The sequence below is a fragment of the Mustela lutreola genome, chromosome 4 (genome assembly GCF_030435805.1).
Source record: "Mustela lutreola isolate mMusLut2 chromosome 4, mMusLut2.pri, whole genome shotgun sequence".
Lineage (NCBI taxonomy): Eukaryota > Metazoa > Chordata > Mammalia > Carnivora > Mustelidae > Mustela > Mustela lutreola.
In genome coordinates this window covers 99,546,454-99,565,334 of record NC_081293.1, presented here as the reverse complement: position 1 = coordinate 99,565,334, position 18,881 = coordinate 99,546,454, and the positions used below count along the sequence as shown (strand labels likewise).

The following is an 18,881-nucleotide window of genomic DNA, read 5'->3' as shown; positions in this document are numbered from 1 at the left end:
CTCTGCTCTGAAGACCCACTGATCATTTAGCTTCTCCTAATGCTCTAGACTCCCTTTCAAATCCTGTCTCTCATTCTCTCCTTGCCTCCAAACTCTCCCTGGTCCCATCTATCCACCCCCTCCTACCCCTGTTCTAATAGAATTAAATTCCCTTGCTGTCTGCTGACTCTTCATAGGACATCAACCATTATCCTCATTGCAATCTTGCTCTCCCAGAGGACATTTGCAGGAGGTCTCACTTTCCCACACCTAGTGCAGTAAAAGGTCAGTAGAGAGATGTTATAGATCTCCTTCTGCTCTTGAAGCTGTAATGTATCCCTGTAGATTCCTCCCTCTTCTCTCTCAACTAATGGCTTGGTCATCCACCCTCCATCGTGAACACTGTCCTCAGTCAGGGCAACTCCAAAGGTCAGTGGGTGACCTCAGCAACCACCTAGCCTCAGAGTACCTTAACTAAGGTGGCTGTGTTGAACTTTGCCTCTCCATTTTGGCAACCCATAACCATGACCTTGTCCTGGGACTTGGGCAGCATATAAATCTTTAATATTAAGAATCCACACTTAGGACACAGTGTCTTAATTTTAAAACTCTCCCTGCTGCCTAATTCCCATCATCTCCCTGGGACAACTTCATGAGCAATTCCCCTTTAATCCTGCTTTTCTTAAACTTTAATGAATCTGATAATCACTTTGAGGGGTGTGAAAAATGCAGGCTCCTAAAGCCTTACTCAGAGATTCTAATCATCTACATATGAAGGCAGTGCCTGGAAATCTGCCTTTCACAAACATCCTCGGTGACTCTAGGGCATGTTCTGCAGACAACTCTGAGAAACTGTTCTTGAGTTTCTTGAGCCTTTCATTGTTCCCCTCGGGGTGTCAGGCTTCTCCTGCTGTATTTTTACTTGTGATCAGTGTAGGCTTTTATCTATAATATGAATCACTCTCTTTCTATCACCATTGTAATGGTTAATTTATCAACTTGGGTAGGTCACATATCAGATATTTGGTCCAACAATAGACAGGATGTTGTGAAGGTATTTTTTTTAGATGATATTAACATTTAAATTAGTCATGGACTTTGAGTAAAGCACATTACTCTCCATAATGAGGGTGGGTCTCACTCAATCAGTTGAAGGTCTTAAGAGAAAAAGACCGAGGTCCCCAAAGGAAGAGGGAATTTTGCCTCCAGCTTGCCTTCAGACTCAAGTTACAACATTAGCTTTTCCCTGAGTCTCTAGTCTGCTAGCTTATCCTACAGAATTTGGACCCTACATAAACATGTACACACATGTACACACACGTACACACACATACACACTATTGACTCTGTTTCTCTGGAGAACCCTGAGTAGCATAACCATATAGTTCTAGGTCTATTTGAATAAACACAGTGTTTAGGCTTCTAGGCTTCTGTCTCTAAGCTGCTGAACCACACCTCAGGGACTAAGCACACCACAGCATCGTCTTCTTCAGTTTTGCAGGGGCCTCCGTATTCCCTGGCCATCCTTCTATGTGTCTGTACATTCCACAGCACTGAGTTCCACAGCTGCTTTTTCACACCTCACCACTGTCCTCAAAGCTCCATTCCTTCTCATCTCGGCTATCGATATTGACTAATGACTGGTCTCCTGCTTTACAGAGAAAATAGAAGTCAAGTTAGGAACTTTCTCTATTTCTTACCTACCGTAAAGTTTTTCACTGTACATTTATCACTGGCCTGTTTTTTTGTGGACAAGGTAAGCCAAGATGGATGGCTTCCACTTGGGATTCTATCCTTTCACTCTTCCTCCAAGGTCTTTTCAACTCTATGACTTGCCCATACTTCTCTACTGGCACCATTTCTACTGCCCATTTCTTCAGCACACTCAGTCCATGCCATCTTCAACAAATTATAAAACCTCCCTCCTTGTTCCATGTTCTTTTCAGCTACTACCATTTCTCCTCCATTTATCACCGCCTCCTCTTTTCTACTCACAATCACATAACAGCTCCTAAAATTTGACTACTACTCCCACCATTTCACTGAAAATGTTCTTGTCAAAGTCATCTTCTAGCTGCTAAATTCAGAGAAATATTTCCAGTCCTTATCTGGCTCACTATCTCTGCACTGTTTTGCACTGTTGGTCAATTTCTTCAAGAAATTCTCTCCTTCCTCTTGATTTTCCCCCAAGACATCAGACTGTTTTGATTTTCTCCTACCTTGCTGCTCTTTCCTTCTATCTTAGTTTAGTTTTCTCCTCCAAGACTCTGACAGGTAAATTTTGGTAGTGGTGGTGGTGGTGGGAGGGGGTGGGGACAGGGAATACAGGTAATTTATTTGGGAAGTGATCTGGGAAGAGCAAAGAAATGGGAAGAGTGAAATAGGGATAGGAAAACAATATGATAAAGGGCAAGTTAAAGGTAATGTGAGTGTGGTAGATGCTCTGGGAATTCTGATGACCCCTGTACCAGACACCCCAGAATTGACCTACTAAGGATGGGGAGCTGTATTATTTCTCTGACTGAACTCACTAAATTCTCAGTACCTGTGGGATACCCTTTTGCTTGCTGAATAGGTTCCCTTGGCACCAGAGAAAGTCCTCAGACAACGAAGCAGAGAGGAGGGAAGTTGTCAAGTTTCCAGAAAAGTCTCCAGCACAGTTGCCAATGAACCCAGTGTTGGCCAGGTCAGGGGAAGAGCTGGCATCTACAGTCTCAGAATCCTTTATTAGATATTCTCTCTTCCCTTCCTTTTAATGCTGGTTTCTCAGTGTTTTGTCCTTGCTCCATTTTTCTCTGTGTCTACATGTACTTCCCAGGAGTGCTTACCTACATTCATGTCTTCAATTAGGACTTGATTATGAAGTGTATATTTTCTATCCAAATCAGCCTTCCAAGTTCTAAGCATATACATCCAGTTGGGTGTGGTACTCTCCTCCTTTGTGTCCCATGGGCATCTCAACCTATACTAAGTTGAATCTACCTGTCCATGAGAAGCTCCCTCCCTGTTCCTAGACTCCCGATTCACTCCTGCTCCACGGTTCTCTCTTGGAGAGTGGTGCAACCAGGTACCCAGCAACCACAGTGGGAAAACCCAGAGATGTGTTACCCATGAAGCCATGCTCTCCATTAGCATCATATTAATTGCTGAATTTGCATCGAGGTTGGCTCTCTTTAGCCTGACTGCTCCTCATCTCTTCCATTAGTTCAGGCTCTCATCAATAATGCCCCAAGGCTCCCTCCTGCAGTCTTACTTACTCCTTACATAAGTATGACTTATTTCCCAGGCAAAGTATAATAGGCTTCATAGTAGAGACCAGGTATTAACTGACCCTCACCCATATAGGACATTTTGCAAGGTTAAAATATTTTCAATTCCCTTTTCCTCTTCCCCTCCTCCATGCTGCCAATGATCAGGTCCAGAGTTATTTAGCAAAGACTGCATTCGTGAAGTTGAACTTCAGAACCTAGATTCTATTGTCCTATTACAATGTCAGATGATCTGACCCCAAATATGGAAAGAGCACATTTACTAAATCCTCGAATAGTTTGAAGATTGTTTACTCTTGTCTTGATTCCAAAAAGGGTTTGAGGACAATTATGGATTTTTTTTTTTTTTTTTTTTGTAGAAGAGCAATAAATAGCAAATGTTAAAAGATAATATACAGAGTCTTGTGACTGATCTCCCAAGATTAAATGAATAAGTAACATGAGCATTGTTGGTTATGGACAGAGCACGCCACTCCATGCATTATCAATATTTGTTTCCTATCTTAATAAGTAGCTTAACATTTATAAAATGAAATAGAAAACAGACTAAGTCCATAAATCCAGGTGAGCCAAATGAATTCCTAGGAGGCAGTGCACTCCACTTGTAAATAATTCTCATTTAAATCTTGTAACTTGGAAAGGCTGAAGCCCACAATCATTAAAATGACATTTCCTGTATTTTTATCGTTTTAGTAGGAATGTCAGTAATCACCATATTAAAGGTCTCTAGGGAAGAGGATTAGTAGGAGGATTGACAGATCCTAAAATATTCAGGAAGCATAAATCCAAAATGCAGCTTTATATCCTTGGATTTGTTAAGGAGAATACTTTTTGGAAAACTCAGTTTCATGTTCAGTTGTTTTGAGAAATTTGACAAGACTCTCACTACATATATAAAATTTAACTAATGTTAAAACAAATGAATAAACCTGAAAACATTGTTAGAACAGGGCATCTAATTTTTCTCCCCCCCAAAAAATTCCAAAGGTTTTCACTGATCATTAGGCACAGTTTTGCATTCAGTAAACAGTAACTGCCTTAACATTCTTCCTATCAGATATGAGGTGGTCAGTAAATGTCTGCTCACTGAATACACAGTTTTTCCACACTAAAATTTCCAAAGCACTTCCCTAATTATATTGGTTCCTTGCTCAGAAATCTTTCATGACTCCCTCTTGTTTGGAGCTGTGCTGTAAATATGGTAGCCAAAAGCCACATGTGCTTATGAGTACCTGAAATGCGGCTGGTCCAAAATGAAGGGTGTTATAAATGTCAAACATACACTGGAAGGGGGGTGGGGTTATGGACATTGGGGAGGGTATGTGCTATGGTGAGTGCTGTGAAGTGTGTAAACCTGGCGATTCACAGACCTGTACCCCTGGGGATAAAAATACATTATATGTTTATTAAAAAAAATTTAATTAAAAAAAACACACACACTGAAATTTGAAGACTTAGTCTAAGAAAAAGAATGTAAAATAGTTTAGTATCTGTTATATTATCATTTAAAATATTTTACATATCCTGAAATAAAATACTTCATTTGTCTGTGTCACTTTACTTTTTGTTTTAAATGTGCCTATTAGATAATTTAAGACTACTTTCATTGCTTGAATTTGTGGCTCACTGTCAATTTTCAGTGGGCAGTGCTGGTATAGAGACCAGATTCTGAGTTTTTTGGTTTGTATACTTAACTTCCAAACCTTATTTCTTATTATATTTTCTTTATTGCTTTTCTCTTGTTGCTCCCTCTTCTTAGAATGCTATTCCTATAAAGAATTACCACTCTTTAGGATCTAGCTAAAATCCTCCTTTCTCTAGGAAGACTTTCTGGTTCTCCAAGCCAGAAGCACTTTTTCCTCTTCTAAATTCCTAAAACCAATTATGTATACCTTTTTTATAGCCCCATTTGATATCTGTATTATAGCTGTTTGTAAATATGTAGTATTTCCTCACTGAGTTGTGAGTCTTTGAAGGAAAGAAGAATTTTTAGTTCTGTTTCAAATCCCTCAAACTGGGCAAATCTATTGGCGTATGAGTCAGAAGCCACCCTAGTTGTTTTAGCAGAAACTGTTTCATATAGGGAACTGGTTAAATGGGTATGGGAGGCTGGAGAAGTAAAAAAAAGAGTACCAAGGTAACATAGAGTTAGCTACAAGAAGCAGTTCCCACACTTAGGGCAGCAGGATCCCAGAGAAATAGTGCAACGATTAGGCATGAGGGGCTGGGAGAAAGTTCTGTAGAAGCCTCTGAAGAGGCTGCTCTCAGGCTGGTGAGTGTGGGAGGGTCCTCGTGGAGTTGCATGCCAGGCTCCTGCTGGCGTTGCTGTCTCTGAGGAGGTGTGATGAGACTGGCTCTGGGAATGTGGAAAGTTCTGGAGACTGTTAACTAACTGCTACTCTTTCCAACTTCTACTTCCAAATGAAGAACCGTAACAGGAGTGACACTAATAGGAATAGTGGGAGATACAGAATGCCAGGTTCTCTCCCTCTTCCTGCCTTCTGACTTCCTCTAGGGCCTTATATTGATGGACTTCGACAGAAACCAACTGAGGATGAGTAAGTGTAGATTCCCACCATCCTGGTTTTCCTCCCCTTGAGCACGGGCCAGACCTGGTGACTTGCTAGAATATGGCAAAAGTTAAAAGATCTCATTTCTGTGTGACATATTCCATCTATTGTCTTGGTGTTTGTGCATCGATGAAAGCGAACTATCATTTGGAGAAATCCAGATGTCAAGTATCTGTGAGTGGTTTCCAGCCAAGAGCAGGTGAGGACCTGAGATCTGTAGTTCAATAGCCTATGAGGAAGAGAATCCTGTCAAATGCCACTGACTGAACTTGGAAGTGGATCCTTCCCCAACTGATCCTTAAGATGAGACCACAGACCCTGAGTTGGACACAGTGATTATAGTTTGTGAGAGGCTCTGAAGCAAGGGAGATAGCTAAGCTATGCCTGGATTTTTGGTCCATAAAAATTGGGAGATAATGGATGTGTGTTGTTTAAAATGGCTAAATCTTCCAAGTGATTTGTTACATGTGAATAGCTAACTAATACATAGCTTTAAAGTCACAGACCAAGATAGAGGAAGATGGATTTAAAAATAAGAGATAATAGCTTAATAATGGGTAAATCTAGCATCTAGAATGAATATGTATATCTATCAAGATATTTGTATCTATCTATCCATCTATCAATCAATCATCTGTCTTGCCTATGAATTAATTAGTAGTAAGTACCAACAACTCAAGAGAAAAATAAAAGATTGAACAAATCCTTAACAAAAGAGGAAATATTTGACCAATAAATATATGACAAGAAACCCTATGTCATTAGTAATCAGACAAATGAAAATTAAAACCAAAATCAGAGGATTAGATAAATTGTACTCTTTCCAGATAATGGAATAAATATGACAACAAAAATGAATGAATATGCATTGGTGGTATAGTGGTGAGCATAGCTGCCTTCCAAAAATGAATGAATACAACTATACATATAAATAAAATAAAAATCTTAGAAATATAAGACTGAGCAAAAGAAGCAATAGTATAACTCTTTGTACATAATATCCAAATCAGGCAAACCTAAACAACTAATGTTTCAGGATGCTTCCCTATACAGTAAAAGTACTAAGCACAGCAAGAAAATTATTATTGTGCAGATAATTGAGAGGAAGTGAGTGTGATCTGGGAAGACCCATGGAGAGTTTTTAATTTCCAAACCTGGGTGATATCACATGGACATCTATATTAATTCTTTTAAACATAAGATTAATTTTATACATTTCAGTTTCAAAAATTTCTCTGAGACTCAGCAATTCCTTTAGATCATTTTAGTTCCCCTGTTTTCTGTTAAATTTGAGGAAATTAAATAAAATATCACACACACATGAAAATAGCCTGTGATTTGGTCATTATTTCCTCCTTTTATTCATCCATCCATTTACCTTTGGCAGGTATCTAGAAGGATGCTCACCAACGTTTTTTTATTAGCATAAAATTATTTTAGTACAATTAAAAACATTTTGATATTACTAGATTGATCAAGGGTAACAATAAAATGTTAATATTTAGATGTTATGATTGCAAGTTTCTGTCATAGAGTATTTTAATATTCACAGTTGAGGGGGTTAGAAACTGTTGAGAAGATTTGACCTCACACAAGATGGCTAAAGAAATTACACTACTTTCAACCACTCACCCCCAGTCTCAAGGTGTCCTTTACTCATTAGACAGTGACAGCAGAAGTAACTTCACTCCTTAGTCTTTGGAAAATCAAGTTAATTTATATACACGGGAACAGGTAGATATCTCTAAGTTGCGTTTATTAAACGGCAGTTCTAAAAAAATTGAAAAATCTTTAAAAAGTGAAATTTGAATCAAATATTTGTGAAAGTACTTCAGCGGAAATTCAGGCTTGGCAGGGGCACTACTTTTACTGGGTATTGTGTCAGATTTTCCTCTCTCTTCTTCATGTAAGATAGCGATTAAGCAATCCCTTTGTGAACTTTATCAATATGGAACAGCCAATTAGATGAAAGCAAATGTATTGTGCTTTTCTCTGGGCAATTAATTTAGTAATTAATAATTTAAATGGGTGAGTGAAAACTTTAAACTGTTAGTATAGGCATAGAATATTCACAGAATTTTAACAGATTATTTTTATACAATAACAATTTGGGTCATATGTTGCTTTACTTTTCAAGTTTTCTACATTGCTTGAGATGTATGGAACAAGCCTGCATAATTTTACACAAATAATAATGTTTTATGTATTTAGTAAAAACTAAGAAAAAAAAGTGGTTTCCTTCATTGCCTAAGTACAACCTCAGGATAACCATATGAAAATGGCACTAGATAAGCTAACTTGCCCAAGGTCATGCATTTAGAAACTAGCAGAATTAGAGGGCAGATCTGGAATTTCTTTGGTCAGATACCTGAGCTCTATCTAGTGCTGACATTATGTAGTTTGATGTCCTGCCCATGAGCCTTACTCGCGAAAAGCTCAGAACCCTTCCATCCCCCAAAGTCCCTGATGTAAGGCAGCCGCTCTGCTAGTCATTTGCTTCCTACCTTGACGTTTACGGAACACTCCATAAACATTTAATGCTATGGCCGAGCACACGTGCACCAATTACTTCTCTGTCTGATAATTTCTTCCATTCCATCATGCAGTGACGGGGCTTTGTGAAACCCGCAGCTCAGCCCTCTTAATGAATGATGTAATGGAAGCAGGACGCACAAGCCTTCTCATTTGACTTGAATAAACCCCTCTCTTCCCTCCATCCCTTGCAGGTGTCTCAACTCTCACAAGTGAGATCAGATTTTCCATGTTTGGACCAGATTTCTCAAGTTTCTTACTGGCAGGGAGTAAAGCTCTAATTAGTTCACGTGTGCCAGCTAATTAGGTAAGAAATTATTTTGCTACGAATCTCCTGCAAGCCTTAACTGGGGTCAGCCTGACTGTATTTGAATGAGAGGTGACGTATTCATGTCCCTGCTCTATAGACAAAGTGAGGAAATGATAATTTACTTTAGAAAGAAGAGACAAATGGAGAGTATGATTTTCTCTATGATTCAAAGAACCCTCAGGCAAAACTCTGCCAAGGCCAAGTTTTTTCCCAGGTCACTCCAGTATACTCCATACCCTCCCCTGTGGGCTTTTCTCTGACCCGGAAAGTTCTCTCTTGATTTTTTTCTCTCTAGAGTTTCTCTTAGCAAATGACTGTTTATCTTATTCATTCTCATGGGGATATATTTACTTCGTAATGGCATGAATTCTTGAGCCAAATAGATCTTTTTCTAATAATGATTTCAGATTTGAGCCAAATTTATAAGATGAAATTAATTTCTAGGTAATCTTTTGTGAATTTCATGTGTTTCCATATTATCCGTTTCTATATGAAGGACAATAAGAACATCCCACTCACTTTCTTACACAGGAAACACTTAGACAAATATTTTTACACCAACATCTAAGATGGCTTAATTGACCACAGACTCAGTTAATTTTGTCTCTGTCCTTATTAAGAACTAATTAATCACATGTGCATACAATTATCTAAACAACCACAGATCATTAGCTCCAGAGGTGTTATTCATGGCTCTTCCTCTGTATCTTAAGAGAGGAAGAAACTGATGTCCAGAAGAGCAAACGTGACAAGCCCCAGAACACAGCTGGCTAGAGGTCCAACAGGCACTAGAACTCAGCTCAGCCAGTCAACAGCTAAAAGAAGGAGATGGATGCCCAGCCTCCCCTTACACACAGAGGGGGGGTCTTCATGTGTACCCCGTCTGAGCTCTTCAGTAATGAGCCAAAGGAGAGGAGCCCCAGTTCAGAGGGGAGCTGGATGTCTTCAACGATTCAAAAGATTATTTCATATCCATTGTAGAAGTCTGACCCTGATACTGAGCATCTAATACTAAAAGACGAAGTGACACACACATTTGAAATGTACTATTACCCTGGGCTCCGGCCAAAGTTGAAAGGAGCCGTGTTGCTATTTATTCTGTCCAAAAGTGCGTGCATCAGAGGCGACCACTGTTTTTTCCTCTGTTTTTTTTTTTTTTTTTTTTTTTTTTCTAGTGCAAATAGAAGTCACTCGTTGGCCACACAAAGCTGATCTCAGATCCCTATGATTTCAGAGAAACACAAGAAAGATTTCCAGAAGAACAGCAATTTTCCCGATCTACAAGGGATATTTTTCCTTTTCCTGGCTTCACATTTTGGTGGCCATTGAAAGAAGAGAGAAGGGTAACCGTTATTCACATAACTTTTCTTTAAATAAGTCTTTACTGTTTGGGAAGTATTATCATGTGCCATCTTGTCTGGAGTATAAAAGAAAGTTGTGCACACTAAAACTAGTGAGATGAGCTCTTTATTCCAAAATGATGTGTAGATTTGAGACATCTACCTTTTCATAAAATCCCGTGCAAGAATAAACTTACAGCAGGCTGAGAGAGCTCAGGCTTGTTTCTCTGATCTGTGGTCATTTCTTACGTTATATAGGATACTACTTTCTGTGATTGTGAGTGGGCAATAAGTGGTGATACGTGTAAGCCTTGTTTTCCTATTTCCTGGACTTTTGAGGTACACACTTTGTAATCTTTATGAGGAAGGCTATTTCTGTGAATTTCAGAACTTCGGGTACTAAAAAAAAAGCTGCAATGTCTCCATCTAACGTGCGTAAAGTACATTAATACTCATTTTAGGAAGGCATAAACATTTTAAAAGTAAATATTAAAATTGGAACGATGGTGTTAGTCAATGCCCCATACAAGGCTGTACTTGAGATTTAAACTCAAGTAGGGTTTTTGAGATTTAAACTCAAGCAGGGTCTTTGCCTGGTCAGAGTTAATGACAAGGGTCAAGGATGCCAGGCATCCTGGCAGTTCCTCATACTGAGGGTGACAATTGTTATTAACAAAAGTCATCTGCAGAAAGTCCTCTCCTCTGCTGCAAGAACAGAGAGCGGATGTGTGTGGGGAGTGGGTCATAGGGACTGAGTTCTGGAATTCATTCTCCTTAGAAATAGGTCAATTCTGTTTTTCCTAGGAAGTCCCCTGGGCAAAGACCCCATCTCCTGCACTCTTTCGAATATAAATTGACCCTGACAGTGAAACAACCTCCAACTTTTGCTACTCCCTTTGGGGAAGAGCTTTAAATACAAGTTCAGAAATGACCTTGGGGCTCTGGGGAGCTTGGGCTCAAGGTCGTAACCTCCCTTCGGCCCTGGGGCTTAGAAATCCAGAGGCCAAAAGACCCAAGAAAGTATGCTCCCTGGCTTGCATTTCCTTTACTAAAAGGGTTGAAAGCGAACAATTTTTTTGCACCCTGCAGAGTCTTTTCCTTCCGTGGGCCTAGAGTTTTGCATACCTGATGATATCCAGACAGTGCTAACCTCTGGACTCCATGAGAAGCCTTTTAGCTAATCATTCCACCCTTCATAGTCAAAGCTGCCCAGAAGATGCAGATTGAACTGATGTGAGTGACTTTGGTTTGGGTTTCTTTGAGGCTTTTTTTGTTGTTGTTCCTTTGAGGAAAATTGAGCTCTTCTAAATAGATTTTCCTTTATTGTTGAGAATTATGGGGATGGGGAAGAGAAAGAAATAATTCATCCTTATGTTGATGAAGGAACATGCTCAGAATCTCAGAAACAAGAATGCACTGTTGGAAAATATTACTTAATAAATGCAAATTGTCTCCTTATAACAGAAACTTGCCTCACTCCACACTTCACAGTTGTGGTTAAAAGACACACTATGTTCAAATTTGATTATTTACAGAATCAAAGGACACATGTCCAATTCAGATTGGGCAAAGGCCCTGCTGTTTGTGTTTTTAAACCAGATCAAAGGGGCCCTTTATTTAAAACAATGACTGTAATGCTCAGCTTGCATCCAGACACTAGTGATCCAGCCTCTTGGGAAGGGAGAAAGAAATGGTCTTTAAACCCTCTGGTCTGCTTTGCAGCCTTTTTTTTTTTTTTTTTTTTTTTTTTAAACAGATAAAGGGAGACTCATTTGCATGGTTCTGACAGCCCGGTGAGGTTAGGGCTAATTCTCCAGGCCTGTCTCAGAGGGGATTTTGGGTGGGTGAGAGAATGTCTTCTGAGCTTACCCCTTTTCTTTGGCTGGCCTGGGTCTATATACAAAAGAGAATCTGCGTACATATAAAAGCCAAGAAAAATTGCTAAGATGCTTATTTTAAAAAATTACCATTAATACTGTTCAAAAGATTGTATTAAGACCCTCTCTCTACTGATCAAGTTGAAAGCCATAATCCTTGCCTTAAAAACATCTTACTATCTAAATATACAATATTGGCAGAGTCAAAAACAGAACTAAAAAAAAAAGAAAGAAAATATACAGAGACCTACAAAATGAGTTTAGTAATGGGATGACCATGGATGAATTTTGGCGAAAGTCTTAGTAAAGGCCAAACTAAATATATCTTAGAGATTTTTGGATTTAAGGGAAGTAGGTGCATTTATCTCTTCCACATTTTCTAGCAGAAATGTTGAAAAGGATTCCGGGATTCACTCCTAGGCCCTTGGGGTCCCAGGATTCATTCCCTTATTTGATTTGACAATATTGATTGAGAACTTGTTATATGCCAGGCACTGTACTAAGTACTTGTGAACCACACACTAATTCCCTGTTCTGGTGGAGCTTATATTCCAGTGAATATGGTGGGCCAGATAATAAAATAAATACATAGTATGTTGGAAGAGGATGAGAACCATGAAGAACACTGAATGGGGAAATGGGAATGTGGAGTGCAAGACTGTGGGGTGGGGGGTAGAATGTGCCAGGGCAACCCTCACCGAGAGGGTGACAACAGAGCAAAGACTTGAAGAGGGGAAATTAGCCATGCAGATATCCAGACATTTTAGGAGGAAGGAACAGCCAGCGCAAAGGCCCTAAAGTCGGGGGTGGAGAGGTAAGAAGAGGGGTAAGGTTGGCGACATAATATGGGTGAGCAGACGTGAAGGGCTTTGGAGGCCAAGGTGAGAATATTGACTCTGAAGCTCACTCACTCTGAGTGCAGTGGGACAAGTCACCATTTGACCCATATCTAACACGATTACTCTGACCGGTTTGGAGATGAGATTATGATGGAGCAAGGAGGAAGCAACAAAACTAGTAAGGAATCTGTTGTCATCCTTAAGCCCAGCCATGGTGGAGGCTGGGACCACCATGGAAGCCATAGAGGTGGTGGTAAGTAGTTACATTTGCAATATTTTAAAGGCAGAGAGAAGAGACTTTCCTAGGTGGGTGGATATGCAGTATCAGCAGGGTTGGGTCTAGGATTTAAAGGGCCAGAGTTTATATAATTTGAGGGCAGAGACCGTCGAGATGTTTAATCATTGCTCTCTCCTTCTTGAGTATACAGAAAGATTCAGTTTCCCACCTTTTCTTGCAGTTCTATTGGACAATGTGGCTGAGTTAGGCCAATGGGGTATGCGCCCAAGTGGGGAGCTATTTCAGGTCTCCGGTCATTAAGAGCTCGTGTGTATTCTCTGCCCTCTTTCTCACCAGTGTGGCTGCAAGTGAAGGACTCTAAGATCGCTGAATAATAAAACGGAAACAACCTGAGCAGCTGAATTGCCACTTGGGGGTAAGCAGGGTAGAAAGCCACCAGGGCAACAACAGACTGTGGTGTGAAAAAGAAGCAAACTTTTGTCATTAAGCCCTTGAGATTTAGGGATTTATTCATTGTTGTGGAACGGTATAATGCTATCCTTACTGATATGGTCTAAATCTGAAAAGATGTAGCACAGTCTAATAAGGAGGAAATACATATGCCTAATATGCGTATCTCCATGACCTGAGTAGTTCATGACCAACACGGAGGGATATTTTTGATACTAGCAACCTGGCATCCCACAAATATTTCCAGTTTGGGTCCCTGGAGGTCATGAGAAAGTTAATATTGAGGCCAAAAGAACAAAGATAGTTTAAAAAGATCTAAAGTTGATGTAATTAAGGTTGACCTAAAATGCTCAAATTATTGGAAGGAATTGTTTTTCTAGTCTGGAAATTGCAGGATATAGGTATAGGATCAGTAATGAGAGAGAATAGAGCATTGGGCTTGAGTATGGACAGGGAGAGAGGTAATAATAACTTCTGAGCCAGCATATCAGCCACTCCAAGAGATGGAGGGATCAGAATGTTTTGGAATCTCAGTTATGCCATGCATAACAGAGCACCTGTATAAGATGGTGGCCACAGATGAGTCCAGAACCATCCATCGCCTTATAGGTTCCATAGGTCTCCACAGCTCAAATGGACATAGGCAACTGGTTAATGGAAGGATCACATCATCTAACAGTGTTATAGCACAGTGAGCACAAGCTTTGGAATTAGGTCACCAGGTTAATTATCTTTCCAGCTGTAAGTCTCAGTTTCAGTTTCTGTAACAGGAGGTTAATACTTAGAACATGGGCTGGCTCATAGTATATGGTCAATAATTATAGCTACTGTTGTTATCATCGTCTTCTTGCCATTATTGTCATTTTTCATATAGTGAGAGCTGGAAGTATTAATGTGACAGGTCTGCCCCATGGAGTGTTGGCGAGCATGTTGTGATGTGCTAGGGAACCCACACAGGAGTACTGATCAATCAGCTCTGCTAAGTACCCTGCGATTGAGGGTGCAGCGTAGGTGGATCTTGGGAGGACTTTGAGCTGGGAACTCCACTGCAGTCTTTCTAAGGTCCATCTGCACAGCCGTGGTGTAGTCCTTCAGGGCTAGCTGAGGGGTCCATCTTTCTCACTTCTGGATATCACTCTACAGTATCTCCTCCCACCATGATTTAACTCCAAGAGGTCTCTGAACTGATCTGTTCTGCCAGAGCTTTTTACTTATGAAGAATTCCCTTTACTGCTCTGGAGCTGTTTCCTCACATATAAAATGAGAGCATTGCTCTGTACTATTCCACTGGCACTGGCTGATATGACAAAAGCTTATAAACTCAGGGGTATCTAGGTTCCATGACACTGCATTGGCACATATGCTCTTCACAATCATCGCTGATGATGTAGCTGAAAAGAAACCTGATATTTATTGCCACAGTCAGAGAGAGTCCAACTTATGACTGGAATGGAGTTAGCCTTTCTGTGATCCTCAGAATGGCCAACACGGAGAAACGATTTTAGAACTTATTCTTGGCTTGCAAAGAAATCTAACTTGTCGCGTTGGTAGAAGCATGGGGAGCAGGATGTTTTCTGAACATTTTAGCCTGTGATCTGTCATAGAGATCACAATTGCACCATGAGAAGACCATCCCTTTTGGGGCACCTGGGTGGCTCAGTTGGTTAAGCATCTGTCTTCGGCTCAGGTCATGTTCTCGGGCTCCCTGCTCACTGGGGAGCCTGCTTCTCCCTTTCCCTCTGTTCCTCCCTCCTGCTCATAATCTGTCTCTCAAATAAATTAAAAATCTTAAAAAAAGATTTTCTTTTGAAGCCTTTCTAGCCTTTAAGAGAGTCTTTACAAAAACTCAGCACAGCAAAGAATGGCATTGGAGTCACGGGAAAGGAAAGACACTGGAGAGAGTTAGATTGTTTAAGACATTCATATTTGTTGTTCCATAAGGGGAAACTGCTTCTGCGTAATACTCTGTGTTTTGTGAAGTCCCTCCTCTTGACCATGGAGATGGATGATACGAAGGTTGCATTAAATCATCAATCGGTAGAAACACCTGCTCAGTCTTTTTCCATTCCTGATGGTACCATCTGATGCCTGCCTGATCTAGGTTCTGTGCCCTAGATCTTTTGGACTATGTAATTTCCACAGCTCCTGATTTGCATTATTTCCTCTCCGTGCTTCTCCTCCTGTGCACTAGGGAGATCTCTTCAGTAGGGCTCTGAGGGTTGATATTTGACAAAAGTCAAAGGGGTCCTCTACTTTGATTTTCCCTCTCTGACTTAGAGTAGATGACTCTCCAAACTTAGAAAATTGTGGTTAATTTTTGAGAGTGATTAGAACGAAGGTAAATTTGCTGGCTGCCAACAGTCCAGGGTCAGATCTGTTAATCCTAGGGTAAAGTGAATGGAATAAAATCTGCGTAGCTTTTATTCATGGCTTTTATTCAGCAGAGATGTTTTTAAAAAATGATAAAATAAGAGCAAATGAACTAGAAATATAAAAATGAAAAGTAACAGAATAAAATAATAACATATTCCAGTGTGGGATTTGGAAGCAAGCTCATATAAAATATTGTACGGTACAATAAAATAATAAAATAAAATATTAATTTCTATGAAGGTCTTATCTTGGTATGCAGGGTCATCCTTAGGTGTTTAGGAAAGATGTCTTTCAGTTCTTTAACTCCCACTTACTATTTACATCACAGTCAATAAACTTTTATTCTGTCCTCTGCCTCTCTACTTCTCTCAGCTTTCAGTTAATTATTTCTACTTTGTCAAAACATGTAATGTTTACATAAAATTTTTCCACTCTTCTTCTCCATCTTTGTTTTGTTCTAAGCTCCACTAAATATATTGTGCTCTTAGCGCTAGACTCTTTGCCAGTTTCTCCAGTCATCTCTCAGTTGGAAGAAACTTATCTGTTAGTAGGTTGTCAGGAAGGGACTATAAGTGCTGTATTCTCTTGAGTTCTTGCAGATTAAAACTGTTTTTCTGTACCATTGGTGTTTGAAGGAAAGCTTGCATAGGTATAAGATCATGCCGCTTACGCTTTCTCACCTTGAATTTTCAAAAATGTTGCTGCGGTGTTGTGTTACGTACACATGCTGTCAAGAATTCTGAGACCCCCCTGATCTTCTTTCCTTTGTAATGATGGGACCTTTTCTTCCTGAAGGTTTTTTTTTTTTTTTTTTAATAAATGTTCAATAAAAAATAGAGTTCAAAGTCTTATTTTGCAAAAATATGCTTTGTAGTTGGCAATAATGTAGGCATTTTCAATATGTAGAGTCAAGCCTTTTATTTTTAGAAAGTAGTTTTAGATGTGATTTCAAGTATGTTCAAATTAAATATATGTTGAATTTTCTTTGTAATTTTCTCTCTCAATTTTTAAAATCTCTTTATACACTTTATACACTTTCTTCACCATTCCTCTCTTCGATGTCTCTAACTACATTTTCATCCAAATGTCTTTTCCTTTGGGAAACTTGTAATTTAGCATTCATTTCTGAGATGAATTCTTTTTTTTAAAAAAATTCAATTGCTTTATCAAGTTCAATCAACTGGTTTCACATCTTTTGTTGTTGTTCATTTCTTCACTGAGTTTTGAATCTCTGACTTGAGATATCCCTTCGTTAAACATACTATTAAAAATTGTATTTAATTCATGTTGGGATGTAATGTTAAATTTTTAATATTTTTTAATATTTTTCCTGTTTAGTTATTACACATATTTGTAGTAGGCAGGGGAGCAGGAGCTGGGTAGTTTACTAAGTTTCTTAGTCTAAAAGCCTGTTAGTGGAGGAAGGGGATATTTCTTGAAGAAATGATGCCTTTTGGGGTGAGGGGGTGGGATATTTGGTGTGTGTCTTTGTTTTGATTTTTGATTTTTCTTTTCTTTCTTCTTATCCTTCTCCACCATTCCCCCAAGGGCTGCCTCTTCCATCCAGGTCTTCCTCCCTCCCAGAATCTTTTCCTTTCCACGACCACCCTCTCTGGTCAAGCACTCCTGTAAGTGGCCTCCTTTCAGACTGTTAATATCCACATCTTGGCTTTACCACCAGTGATCGATCTGTTTTCATTATTTTTCAGGGTGGACTATTTTGGGGGTGATTGTGTCTATATGCTCTTTTCTTCTGTTATGGACTGAATGTCTGTGTCCTCCCCAACTTCATGTCTTCAAGTCCTCACCTCCAATGTATTTAGAGGTGGGGCTTTTGGGGGATGATTAGGTCCTTAAGGTGGAGACTTCATGAATGGAATTCATGTCCTTTTGGAAGAGATTTCTGAGAGCTCCCTTGCCCCTTCCTCATTGTGAGGACAGAGTCATCTGTGAACCAGGAGCAGACAGACATCTGCAAACCAGGAAGCAGTTCCCATCAGATGATGAATCTGCTGATGCCTTGATCTTGGACATCTCAGCCTCCGGAACTGTGGAAAATAAATTTCTGTTGTTTATAAACCAACTGATCTGTGCTTTTTTGCTACAAAGGTCCACATGGACTCAGACACTCCCTGTCCTGCTTTCTGCAGGAGTCCCAGTCAGTCCTTGCTTGCCTCTCCATTCCAGTGTGGGATTTAGAAGCAAGCTCATTTAGTCTGGAGTATCTATGACTCCACTGTCATGAAAGTAAAATCTGTAGTAGCCTTGGTCTTTGGGCATGGCAGAGAAGTAAGGCTAGGTAACTTGACTTGTATAGTAACTCTTTTTTGACCTCACTAATTTTGTAGTGCCATAAGAATTTTCTCTAGAGAGCCTCCATTATCCCATGGGAACTTGGCTGCCCAAGGATGGCCTTGGCTCTAAAGGTTTTTATTAAACTGGGAAAAGGCAGAGAGTAATGGATACTGCTATTTAGCACCTACTGTGTCTGTCATTTAATCCCACATTTCCAAATGTCTTGAGTGCAATCTGGTTCATGCTGGATGTTTATTAAATACCAATGAGTTAAAGTGAAACAGTTTATGTATGTATTCTATCTGATCTCACCTGGTAGGTACTAGTATCACCAGTGGATAGAGGAGGAAGCAAGGCTAAGGAAAGGTGAATGCTCTCTTCTTGGTTACACAGTTAGTAAGTACCAGAGCGAGTCAGAGCCCAAGTCCGTCTGCCCCACCATACACATTTTTTCATTCTTACTAGGCTGCCCTGGACTCCTTAAGAAAGGAGTGCTGAAAGGAAATGAGGAAGAGGTGCGTGGGAGTGCAGAGAAAGGAGCAGAAGAAAAGGAAGGAGCAAGAGTCATCAAGAGAACAACACAGATAAAATTTAATCAGGAGGTAATTTCTCTTTTCTTCATCTTCTTCTTAATTATGCCAGGAAAGGGGATTCTGCAGAAAGAGTGGAGTTACTACATTATGCGTTGATGTTGTCAAATCTTAAGTTAATCTCATCAAAGTCTGTAAACTCCTAGATTGCACCATCATATAGTACTGAAGGAAAATCATTCTTCTGGAGACCATATTGAAAGGAGAGCAAGGACAAGA

General features: G+C 39.8%; 1 long non-coding RNA gene across 2 annotated transcripts in view; it reads left to right on the top strand.

The window, feature by feature from the left end:
• LOC131830357 (uncharacterized) overlaps positions 1-18,674 on the top strand; it is a 44,759-nt gene extending 26,085 nt beyond the window's left edge. Inside the window, exons 3-6 of one of the 2 annotated variants that reach the window (XR_009353125.1) lie at positions 8,545-8,657; positions 9,836-10,003; positions 13,291-13,369; positions 18,538-18,674. This is a non-coding gene — a long non-coding RNA (uncharacterized LOC131830357). The remainder of the gene's footprint in view (positions 1-8,544; positions 8,658-9,835; positions 10,004-13,290; positions 13,370-18,537) is intronic. The other variant, XR_009353124.1, reaches the window with a different exon arrangement.
• The last annotated feature ends 207 nt before the right edge of the window (positions 18,675-18,881 follow it).